Genomic DNA, 12,867 nt, shown 5'->3' on the forward strand with positions numbered 1-12,867 from the left:
TGCTAGAGAAGTTCCAGAGGACTTCTAGAGGTTCTCTAGGAATTTCAGGAGAAACGGTTGGATGAACTGCAGGTGAAACCAGAATTCCAGGATGAACTCCTATAGTAATTTTGCGAAGGAACTCCTAAAGGATTTTCTGGAGAAATGCGCATAAGAGCTTCTGCAGGACTTTCAGGAGGAGCTCAAGTGGAAATGATTGAAGGTATTCCCGGAGTAAATGCAGAACGAACTCCTGTAGGAAATCCATTTTTTTTTTCAGCAGTTCTTCCTGGAGTCTCTCCAGCAGTTCTCAAGCAGATCTTTCTGGGTTCCTCTTGTAACTCCTACAGGATTTTTTTTACGAAATACGTATCTGTAAAGTTAACAAAACGTAGTGGAATTGAATGGAGAGTACTAAACTCATTATTTTTTGAGTTCATCTTGGAATTTCTCCGGCAGTTTCTCTCTGAATTCCGCCAGAAGTTCCTCCTGTAATTCCTCCCGCGATTTTATTCAGGAGCTCCTCCTGGAATACATCCATGATATTCCTCCAATAGTTCCTCCTGGAATTCTCCCTGTATTTCCTCCTGGAACGTCAACGGGAATTACTCCAGGAGTTCTTCCTATTTTTTCTCGTAAAGTTCTACCCCAGGAATCCACAACTCCACAAATTACCGCTGGAAGCAAGTAGGAACTGCTGGAGGAATTCAAGTAGGAACTGCTGTAGCAATTTTTAGGAGGAACTCCTGAAGGATTTTCTGGAGAAATGCCTAAAGAATATGTTGACTCTCAGGAAGAACTAGAGAAGATTTTTTCTAGGAATTCCCGGGGGAAATGCGGATCGAACTTCTATAGAAATTCCAGAAGGAACTCTCAAACGATTTTTAGGACAAACTCCTGGAAAAATTCCACAAGGGAACTCTGCGAGAGAAATGCTAAACTTGCGCTAGACAGAGATGAATGGCATTATTGTGATTATAACTGAATACCCACTATTTCTTATCTTTCTTATTATTTTTACCTTGATTGTAAAATGCTAACATTAATCACATATAAACTTTGCACTAATTTGGCTGAGATTTTAGCGATTTCCAAGCCATGGCGGTGGTCGTCCTTCGCACGCTGCTTGGCCACATACTCGTTATCGACAATTTAAATACCTTAAAATGATTGAAATTTGTCATTCATCGTTTTATAATACAGATGTCGTACACAAAATACCTTTCTACGTCTTTCTTATCATGCACTGCAGCGTTGTCATGATAGAAGCGATTCATCAGGCTATTTCTAATAATTTCCGTCATCCAGATCGAGGAAAATGCCGTCGGCTTCAGCTGCTCGTAGAAATCCGCCACCAGATAGCTAAGTCCAGACCGTCTTCTGCACCGCATTATTTTTGATAATTAGCCTTATTGGTACCAATAATGCGGGTGTATCCTCGACGCATTTCCACCGCTGGCCCTTCATATCACAGCAATCTGCTTCTCTTGGCCAATACTGACCAGCCTCCACGATTTTTCTCAAAATTTAATTTTGGTGTTTGATATCACTATCAACGTAACACGAAATATAAACAAAACAGGAATTATTGTTGATTATGTATGATTCTATCATTCTCATACGCACACTCTCTCACTACACTATAGAGAAGAAAGTGGCTGCGTGTTTAATACCAGTTTGGTGCTTACCGTTCGAGGTATTAACTTTAATACCGGATTTTTGAAAATCCGTATTAAATCTAGTATTATCCTCGTTGGAGCTTACCGCCATAAATGAATTAAATACAAAGAAAACTAATAAATCCGCGAGAGAAAAAACCGTGAAAATCAACGAACGAATCAACATGGCGACAAAACAACGCCGACGTCTCAGACATCAAGTGTGCAGTGTTGCGAGGAAAATTATATTATGAATGCATATAATATTGTATCCAAAATCTGTGTAATTTTACACAACTCTGTTGGATTCTATTGGTTGCAGCATTTTCTGTGTAATATTCGATGCTTCAAACATCGAATATTACACAAATGCGACGTAAGGGAATTTGCTGAATCTGGCTTTTGTGTAATTTCTAAGCAATGTAAAATTACATCAAAACAAATGTTAACGTGCATTATGATACAGGCATCACATAGAAATTTTGGTACATCGCTTAAATTACATCGATGCACATTACATAATTTTTTGCTGTGTACATGGGGAAAAAATCCGCGGACCAAATAAGGTTTTACATCAAATAAACATAATCTCAAAAACTCAATCGAATGAACTCAATTTGACATTTATCGGTGGTAGGTTCATGAGGTTCATCCTATCTCCCGCAGCAAGCGGATGAACCTTTGTTTATTTGTTTATATACAAACCACTGATACCTGTCAAATATGGAAGAAATTCATCAGGACGCAGCCGTGGCTACATACTTGTGACGTCACACTGTGAAACCATATTCCCGAGGTGTATACATCTTAAAGGCCACCTTACACCTCGGGAAAATTTTCCGCCGGATTTTTGTCCCTGTGCATTTTAAAGGGGGGCGGGATTTGGATTTTCCGTGCCCAAATCCAGAAAACATCGTATATGCAATAATGCATGGGGACAAATTCCGCGGACCAAATTCCCGAGGTGTGAGGCTACACGGAGAAAAATGGAAAAGCTATTTAGCTTATTATTTAATCTTTTTCAACATTTCTACAATTTTATTCTTCTCAAAGCTTATAAATCAGGCTTGCTTGCTTTTATTCTATGCATTGTAATGTTTTTCTCAAATTAAATCTTTTAATTGCATTCAAGTTGTTCGCCGTTTGTGTTTCAACATGTTCGGTGGTGATTAAGTTAGGGAAAATCACGGACGACGGACCCTTCATTTTACGCTGTTACACCGGGTTTTAAGAGCTGGCAAAGGTAAGTTTTTCCTATTGCGAGTGATTCCATAGAATATTGACATTCTTTTTCGTTTCACAGAGTTCAGTTGCAACTCGGTCCCGAAGGTCAGGTGCCACACCAACCGCAAACATAATGGCCGACATGGAATTTCATCTCTATTATCTGGACCGTCGGAGCGAGCTTCGAACGCCGAAGTTCGGAGTACTCGGTTGATACCCAATAGAAAAACGTCCTAATTCCGTGAAACGATAACCGGCAGCCAATACAACAAGCGAGGGAACAAGTGACGGGGCTGCTGCAGGAGGCCAGTGCCATTCTGAAACCAATTTTATTTAACAAGTGCTACTTTATTCTGAATCCGATTCTACTAATCACCACCGTATGGTATTCTGCATGGTACGGATATATTTTTGGAGACGAATCATTTTTAAAACTGCGAATAAATTATATAAATGAAAATGTAAATAAACTCTTTTCAAATCCATATGCTGCTTCTTTAATATAAAAACGTTGATTTTTTTTGGTTTCTTTTTGTTTTGTAAACACCGAAGAAAATGACATAAATCATTAATGATTAAATGAAAGATAATCATTCCGAAGATTAAAATTATTTTAATCATTCACAGCTTATAGTCCACCTAAACATTGCGATGAGTGGATAGACTGAATATAGTTTTAGATTAGAATATAATCTATTTAGTTTTTTATTTTTATCCGTGTACCTTAAAGGTACACACAAAAAAACAAAAATTGTTTAATTAAATAATTTGACCTTTACATTTAAAAATTGTATTTATTTCATCAAAATAAAAGTTTATTTTTTACTGTGAAAATGATATTTTCAATTTGAAAGTATTTTTCGTCTGTTTATAATGTAAAATAAAAAGTGTTTTCTTTCAGTGTGAGTATTTCAAAAGTGTCAAGCCGCCAAGCAAAACACCCGTAGCCATCTGCCAAACAACAAAACAGACATTCAAAACAAAACAAACAACAAAACAGAAATATCCTCAATAATTTGATTGATTGATCTAATTATTAGATTAAATATATCAGGAAAGTGGATAATAAATGGGTAGGTCACAAAGATTTCAGTCACGATTTATATTTAATAAATTATTGGATATTTTCTATAGGTTCTATGAAGCGGTGAACAGGGTTGCCACATATACAGATTTTTCTGTATTTTACAGATTTTTGAAGGCTGTGACCAAGAATCTGTATATACAGATATACAGATTTTTGGAAAATTTACAGATTTTACAGATTTCTTGAGGATATTAGTACCAAAAAATATTGTAAATTACTTTTATGCTACTCTAAAATGATCTTATTAAAAGCAACTTTTATATTAAGTAAATTCCAATTCAAAAATACAGAACATATGGTCTCTGGTAGGGTTTGTTCTTAATTGGTAATTTATGCAGATCAATTATTTTGAAATTCGATCAGATTATGTTACGGAAACTGTTCAGATTATATTTTAATACATGTGGACTCAGAAAAGGCTCTTAAATGATACTATAGAATCAGGTCTAACTATCATTAATCATATCTGGAATGGTTTGAAACAGTTCATCAGTGCTTCTTTTCAGTGTGGCTGAATATTTATCCAATAAAGTTGTTGTGCATATTGCTATAATGGATTCTTGACATATGTTATTCGTAAATGATCAAATATTAAACCTTGAGAAAGCAAACATTGTTGGATGTTTGTTGCTTTATTTGTAAACCTTGGAAAGAAATGTGCCAAAAAATGTTATATTATGACATGTCTGACTTGTAGTTTCGCATAGTATTTCCGGACTTTATCTTTTCAAACAAACTTTATTAAAGACGATTTTAGTTTGATTCAGATGTTCAGATGGATACAGATTTGCAATACAGATTTTTTGACCTGAGATACAGATATAAAGATTTTCAGAGGCAAAAATACAGATTTAAATGTGGCAACCCTGGCGGTGAATTTAGCTGCATCGGTCTGCGCTGCGATAAACAACTTCGCATTCTCTCCTGAAATCGTTGCTCTAGGCTCGGCTCTAGGCTACAGGAAACGGCAATTTTACAAAATCAATCAAACTCAAACTAGTCCCTTCCAATTAGCAGGTTGAAGTCAATGGAAGTTTCACCCATCCTCGTCTTCCTTTGTTGAAAAAAAAAATTAGAGCCAGATATGATAAATTTCTCACGACTTGAACCTGCCAATTGGACGGGACTAGTATTTATACAATGACTTCAGATATTTTCCACTTCCTCTTCCCCAGATCTTTCCAGTCAATGACGAGATGTCCCATTGAAATCACCCATACAATGTTAGAGCGATGGAAATGGATTTTTCAAATGGACCCAGAGTGTGTCGCGGGGGAACATCGCTGGCCAAATTTCGGATCTATAAAATACCATCGATAGTAAGTAGGAACATATATATTTGTTTACCATAAATCAATCGCGCAGTGCTATATTTGCATTTTGCCACAAAATAATTATATAAAATTAAATTAATTTGTGCTAATTTTTATTCTTGTTAATTTTAGCGGAATCGATGTCAGTATTGTTGCTGACAAATAATCATGGTTCGAGAGTCGTCAGTGTTGGATCGGAAGATCACAGTTATAGGGCTGTCGAGAGCAAAAGCACCTGTAAAATCAACGTGTACCTAGTTAAATAACATCCAATATTGTATAATAAAATATGTCTCTATAAAACTGGTTCTCACAACTAATAGCGATGATATCATCATTTGGAATAAAAATATTTCACTTTTATTTTTCACAGTGAACCTTTTTTCTATTTGACAGTTCGACAATTTATTTAAAAAGTTCAAACTTTTAATTTCAGAATAGCTTGCAGCTTTTAAACCATGGTTGCCGTAACAGTTACCGTACTTTAATTTTGAATACTTAAAACTCTCTACGAAAAAGAACCAACGAAACTTTTTATTTTTACCAATGGTTTTTTTAATTCTAACAATGGTTTTTCTTTCTGTGTAGCCTCACACCTCGGGAATTTGGCCAGCGGATTTTTTCCCCATGTATTTTTTGCAAAAGATATTTTAGTTACTAGATTAAGATTGTCGCTTCGGTTCCCTTTGTTCTGCTGTCCGGAACATGTTGGGTACCAAGCTGTCAAATCGTATGGATTTTCCTTCTTTGATATTTAGCTCCCCTATCCTCGCCAGCAAAAGATGTTCCGGACAGCGACGACAGCGACAATCTTTATCTGGTAACTAAAATATCTTTTATTTCTGCATATGCGATGTTTTCGGCATTTGGGCACGGAAAATCAAAATCCCGGCCCCATTTGGTGGGATCTTAAAGCCTTAAAGGCTACCTTACACCTCGGGAAAATTTTCCTCCGGATTTTGATCCCCGTGCTTTTTAAATGGGGCCGGGATTTTGATTTTCCGTGCTCAAATCCCGAAAACATCGCGTATGCAAAAATGCATGGGGAAAAATTCCGCTGATCAAATTCCCGAGGTGTGAGGCTACCTTAAAGACGAAACAGGAATATTTTTCTGTGACAGAGTTCAGTCTGTTTTTAAGCGGAGAGGAGCTGGTAGTCAGGAATGTTTTATATCTTTGAACAATAATTGTTTTAACACAGATAACAGATATTTAGGCTAGAACAAATTTTATTTAAAATCCTGTGTAAACTTTTGAATAGATATACGTTGGCCCACTACTGCCATCTACTCAACTGATTGCAGCAGTACATACGGACGCCCTCCTTAGCCGTGCGGTAAGATGCGCGGCTACAAAGCAAGACCATGCTGAGGGTGGCTGGGTTCGATTCCCGGTGCCGGTCTAGGCAATTCTCGACTTTCCTGGGCATAAAAGTATCATCGTGCTAGCCTCATGATAATGCCAGAGCCTATTATATAGAGTTGCGCAAAGAGGATCTTCTTACACTTATTCTGAATGATATTCTTGTTATTATGTTGGCAACTTTTATTTTTGTTCAACCCTTCAAATGACTTCACGGGAGTGTCAGCTTTTTAATTCGATAACCAAGTCACCCACAGCGTGAAAACACGTGAGTTTCGTGTTGCTACTTTATTGGGGGGTGTATTGAAGTTTTTTGAAGCTGTTTCTAGAACAAATCTAATACATTTCAATTCATGTGTTTTAATTCGCCATAATAATCATAAGACGATAACAATACTTCCGCCTTACCAACAAGCATTTGTTTACTTTGCTCGATAGGTAGACAGTTTGGCAGTTCAATAGGTAGATTTGGCTACACTCTTTGCGTAACTCTATATATAATAGACTCTGGATAATACGAATGCAAAAATGTTGAACAGTTCTTTAAATTCAAACAGTTAATAACTGTGGAAGTGCTTAAAGGCTACCTTACGCCTCGGGAAAATTTTTGGCCGGATTTTGATCCCCGTGCTGCATTTTAAATGGGGCCGGGATTTTGATTTTCCGTGCCCAAATCCCGAAAACATCGCATATGCAAAAATGCATGGAAAAAAAATCCGCGGATCAAATTCCCGAGGTGTGAGGCAACCTTAAAGGCCACCTTACACCTCGGGAATTTGGTCCGCGGATTTTTCCCCATGTATTTTTGCATATGCGATGTTTTCGGAATTTGGACACGGAAAATAAAAATCCCGGCCCCCTTTAAAATACACGGGGACCAAATTCCGGCGGAAAATTTTCCCGAGGTGTAAGGCAGCCTTAAGGTGGCCTTAATGAACACTAAGCTGCGAGGCGGCTCTGTCTCAATGTGGGGATGTAATATGGTTTCACAGTGTGACGTCACACGTATGTAGCCACGGCTGCGTCCTGGTGAATTTCTTCCATATTTGACAGGTATCGGTGGTTTGTATATAAACAAAGGTTCATCCGCTTGCTGTGGGAGATAGGATGAACCTCATGAACCTACCACCGATAAATGTCAAATTGAGTTCATTCGATTGAGTTTTTGAGGTTATGTTTATTTGATGTAAAACCTTATGCCAATAAGAAGAAGAAGAAGAAGACAAACGGACGCAGCTGATTAACAACCGTCGAATGCAGCCAATGCATTTGACAGCCGCATGCGGGCTGCGATTTCAATAACAATATTGTCGGCGTAGCACCAACTTAGAATTCGGAAGTCGGGACTTCCGAACCGAACTTTCTTCCGAAGTTTCATTTGTCAAACTAATTGATGCGTTGTTTAGCGCATCTTTAGGCGAATCCAGCGCACTACTTCCGAAGTTGGGAAAGTTGCCTGTATCTGGAGAAAAATCCAACTTCGGTATAAAAAGCGGTATAAATTTATTCCGGATAGACAATAATCCTTGCGCAATCTCCAATCTATTACCAAACGCTGTCTCAATTTGGAATACATTTGAATTAACGGTTGCGGATGTTTACACATGTATCGGATGCCAGCCTCAATATCTGCTATCTGTTGTTTTAATTATTATGTTTCTGAATTTGGTACAATCAGAATTACTTCCTAATGTAAGGTGAAAGTTTATGCGTGACATTCGCATAGTTTTGCTTTCGAGTAATCTACCGGGTATCTCCATTCCGCCACGTGACGCGTCCGTTAAAGTTGGTCCGCGTTCGTTTTGGTGGTAAAGCCACATGTCCACTTCACACTCGAGTGCCCCACGAATCCGAAGAACCAGCTCCGCACAGAAATATTTAACGTAAAAGTCGATGTCGAAGCCCGAGCAGGAGAAATTGGCTCAATAATACCACAGACAAACAGACATAACACATTGAACATTTACTCGTCAAATTCATCGTCGTTCAATCCCCAACGACATCTGTTGGTTTTAGTTAGTTGGGCAAATCACGAACCAGATGGCGGTAGTGAACAAACGTCAAACTCGAGCAAAAACGATGCGCGCGCCACGAGTGATCGTTTAGCCAATTAATGATTATTTGAATTGACCAGTAAATCAGTGAACGAGGGAAATTTGACGAGTGTTATGTCTGTTTGTCTGTGATAATACCTAATTCTGTTATTGATACCATACTCTGTTATGAACTAGCCCTGCATAAGAGGTAAAATACCAAAAAAATAATACCAAAAAATTATATGCAGAATCAGTGGCGTAGCCAGAAAATTGGTCTGGGGGGGGTCTACTGAACATTTTTTTTCTTCGAAAAAAAAAATGTCTTCTAAAATTTTTGTCTTTGGGGGGGGGGGGGGTTTATGCCCAAAACCACCCCCGTGGCTACGCCACTGTGCAGAATACTTAAGCCATAACATACTCAGAAAAGATATTTTAGTTACTAGATAAAGATTGTCGCTTCGGTTCCCTTTGTTCTGCTGTCAGAAACATGTGTGGTACATACCTGTCAAATCGTATGGATTTTCCTTCTTTGACATTTAGCTCCCCTATCCTCGCCAGCAAAAGATGTTCCGGACAGCGACGACAGCGACAATCTTTATCTAGTAACTAAAATATCTTTTATACTCAGTTATTAAATTGAGTTTCAATACCAAATGCATAACCAATTATTATTCGTTTGGTATTGAAATACCTAAGTACGTTATGCCTCAAGTATTCTGCATATAAATTTTTGGTATTATTTTTTGGTATTTTACCTCTTATGCAAGGCTAGTTCATACCAATTACTGTTATCGAGGTCGTTGCTCCTGCTGGGGGGACCCTTAGAGAAAGTGCTTACGACCTGGGTGCTGCGGATAGAGCCGCTTTTCTGTTTTCAAGCGAGTAGCGGGATATTTTGAAATCAATCCCATAAGCAAAATTATTTTGCAGTTACTTAGCTGTCAAACATTTCTGCTCTTCGAATTTCTCTTTCCATGTTGCATGGAGGCGCACAAATGCGCAAGACTCTACATGACTTTTGATGATTTACATACATTTCTGCTCCATGAAATTTCTGCTCTCGTGAAATTTCATAACGAGTGCTTTTAAATTGCATTCTACTAATTTTCCACTCGAAATGTAATGTGAAAATATTTGTTACAAATAATACAAAACTCAAACTAAGTTTATTTTTATTTGTTTTCCCAAATAATAACAATACTTCTCAATATAGAATCTGAAACGAACATAACCACAATCTTCAATGTTTGGCTCCGGCACAATAGAAAATTTTGGCTTCAGTTTGACAACCAAATCGATTCTATCCGCACCACCCAGCTTACGACTAACGGTTTGTATCTATCTAAAGTTAAGTAAAGTGACAAGATTTTTCTTGGGCCAATGCGGGACACCTTATGCATTATATATTTTGAAAACGTATCAAATCGTAAATGACATTTTCCATCAATCAACCTACAGCATCCAATATGATGCTAATCGCTCGATTCCATAGAAAAATGTAGAGAAACGGTACCAATAGTGAAAGTACGAGGTATTAGTGGATCCACAAGAGAAAATAATTTTTACAAATTGACAATTATAAGAAATTTACAGCTTTAACATCTCAGCATAAAAAATACGTAATAAAGAATAAAAAAAACTAAGGGTACGGTTTCCCTATTTGAAATAATGATGATTTGCAAATCTAGACCTCGTGGCTGTGCGGCCCACAATGGGATCATTCTGAAAATAGACGATCGAAAATGTTTTGACCCCCTAAACGGCATTTTTTCGCCACGGTGTCTTCCTAGGGTAGTCTCATACTTTTCCCCTGCATCAGCAGGAATATAAATTTCAAGGGTCAATTTACTTGAATACCCGAGCAAAAGTTGGCTATTCTTTGGAAATGCAAAATGTGAATGAATTGGAACGATACAACTTCACGCCGAGAACGTGAGGGAAAAAAGATCATGTACCATATTAAAATTAGATTAAGGACACTCCTCACGGAATCCAAGTTTCAAAGTGCTCGTGTCTTCGGGGGCACACCAATCGATACGGAGGCGGCGCACAACTGTCATTGTTGTTGATTTAGCTTTGCTGCATGCGTGAAATAATAAAAATGATAGTTGAGCACTTTGAAACTTGGATTCCGTAAGGAGTGATCTGAAAGACCCTCTACACACTTAGTTCAGCTCGGCATTTTTTTATTCTTTTTCCGACATCCGCACAGCCGAGCGCTCGGTTCGTGACATTCTGCTGATATGTCAGCTGAAAAAGCAATTTGTTTACTGCGGCACTCAAAGGAGCCGCCGTAATTATACGTCCATTCAGCCGTTATTTCAGCTAACGAACTTTAACCGAGATTTGCACAGCCGAGATCGGTGGAAAATTTTAAGAGTGTAGATATTCTACGCTTACTAGAAGTCTTACTCCATAAATTTTTAGGATGACCATTAGCATATGCCATGAACGCATTTTATTCATGGACCCCAAAGGCATGTACCAAATTTAAAACAGGCTGATATATCTCTGGTGTAAATCCTAATGCCTTACTTCATGGTTTTCTTGGATGACCATGAACATTTGCATTCTATTCTACGTACCAGGCATGTATAATTATTCAAATAGGCCGAAAGAACTCTGGTTACGCGTGACGTTCTTGAGGATAGTTCAAGTGTTCTCTTGGATAATCATGAACAAATGCAATGAAAGCGGTATATTCTATGTACCACAAAGGGCATGTACCACTTTTGAAACAAGCCAAAAGATCTCTGGGTACCCATTCAGATTTAAAGGCCTATTCCAGGGTTTTATTGGATGACCATGAGCCTATGCAATGGACGCAATCTATTCTATGTACCACAAAGGGCATGTAATACTTTTGAAAAAATCTGAAAGATCTTTGGTAACGCGTGTAGATCTTAAGGCCTTTTCCAGGGTTTTTTTGGATGACCATGAACTTATGCAATAAAGGCGTTCTATTCTATGTACCACAAAGGGCATGTACCAGTTTTGAAACAATCTAAAAGATCTCTGGTTACGAGTGTAGATCTTAAGACCTTTTCCAGGATTTTCTTGTATGACCATAAACATATGCAATGAAAGCGCTCTTTTCTATGTACCATAAAGGGCATGAACCATTTTTGAAACAATCTAAAAGATCTCTGATTACGCGTGTAGACCTGAAGGCCTTTTCCAGGGTTTTCTTGGATGACTATGAACATATGCAATGAAGGCGCCAGAGGACTTATCCGAGAGATTTCTTCGATAGCGCAGAACATATGTAGTGATCACATTTGATTTCAAGATGCGCAAAGAGCATGTACCACTTTTGAGACAAGTCCATAGACCCATGGTTACGAGTGTAGACCTTAAGGCCTTACTCCAGAGATTTCTTGGATGACTCGGAACATATACTGTGAACGCATTCTCTGCTAAGTACCACAAAGAGCATGTACCGTATTTGAATTTGCATAATAGGCCTTTGGTTACGCTAGTAGATCTTTAGGCTTTACTCCAAAGATTTCTCGGATGACTAAGACCTCATTTCAGGGATTTTTGCATTACCCGAAGCAAAAGCCTTACTTCAAAGATTTCTTGTACACTGGATTTTGTTTTTACACGATTTACATTTTCTCAATTTTCGACTCATCCTAAATGTTTAACGCATATTAATTATCATGTGATTTTTCTTCGATTTATGCTGGATTTTTTGAAACATGTTGGGAAGAGTTTGGTTGTAAACTGAAGTCACACGATCAAAAACACGAGCGAAAAAAAACGTGTAAAAACAAAATCCTGTGTATAACCATGGGCATAAGCTGTAAACCTTGACAATGGGAAAAAAGTATATGAGTTTCTGTTTCCCAAACTGTCAAAATTATCCAAATCGGAAGTTATGAGAATATCAATTTATGGGAACACGGGTACCCTGTCGGCCATCCACTTGTGTTTTTTTTGTTGGCCGCATAAGGGTTAATATTTCCATATTCCTCCTTTAAGTTCATTAAAATGGTTAATATTCCAGAGATTTCTGTGCTATCCAAACCCCATTTAAAATTACGAAAAATAATTTTGATTCCCATAACGTTCAAAAGTTTATTCTCCAAGTTCAGTAAATCCTTTAGATTGCTTAAGTTCTTCCTTTTTCTTCTAAATAGTCCAGTCTTTTACAGATGTTCTAAACATCCCATTTCTTAATGATTCCATAGATTTCCCAAACTTTA

General features: G+C 37.8%; 3 long non-coding RNA genes across 3 annotated transcripts; 2 read left to right on the forward strand and 1 right to left on the reverse strand.

The window, feature by feature from the left end:
• Nucleotides 1-974: 974 nt before the first annotated feature.
• On the reverse strand, nucleotides 975-1,824 carry LOC134224276 (uncharacterized). The gene is made up of 3 exons (XR_009982891.1): nucleotides 1,668-1,824; nucleotides 1,201-1,528; nucleotides 975-1,139 (listed from the first exon to the last, which is right to left on the reverse strand). It is a non-coding gene; the product is annotated as an uncharacterized LOC134224276 (long non-coding RNA).
• A 944-nt stretch (nucleotides 1,825-2,768) lies between these two features.
• LOC134224278 (uncharacterized) lies at nucleotides 2,769-3,331 on the forward strand. Its single transcript, XR_009982894.1, has 2 exons — nucleotides 2,769-2,880; nucleotides 2,941-3,331. It is a non-coding gene; the product is annotated as an uncharacterized LOC134224278 (long non-coding RNA).
• A 445-nt stretch (nucleotides 3,332-3,776) lies between these two features.
• LOC134220534 (uncharacterized) lies at nucleotides 3,777-5,579 on the forward strand. Its single transcript, XR_009981943.1, has 3 exons — nucleotides 3,777-3,934; nucleotides 5,124-5,267; nucleotides 5,394-5,579. It is a non-coding gene; the product is annotated as an uncharacterized LOC134220534 (long non-coding RNA).
• Nucleotides 5,580-12,867: the final 7,288 nt, after the last annotated feature.

This window comes from Armigeres subalbatus, chromosome 3, assembly GCF_024139115.2.
Source record: "Armigeres subalbatus isolate Guangzhou_Male chromosome 3, GZ_Asu_2, whole genome shotgun sequence".
Classification (NCBI taxonomy): domain Eukaryota; kingdom Metazoa; phylum Arthropoda; class Insecta; order Diptera; family Culicidae; genus Armigeres; species Armigeres subalbatus.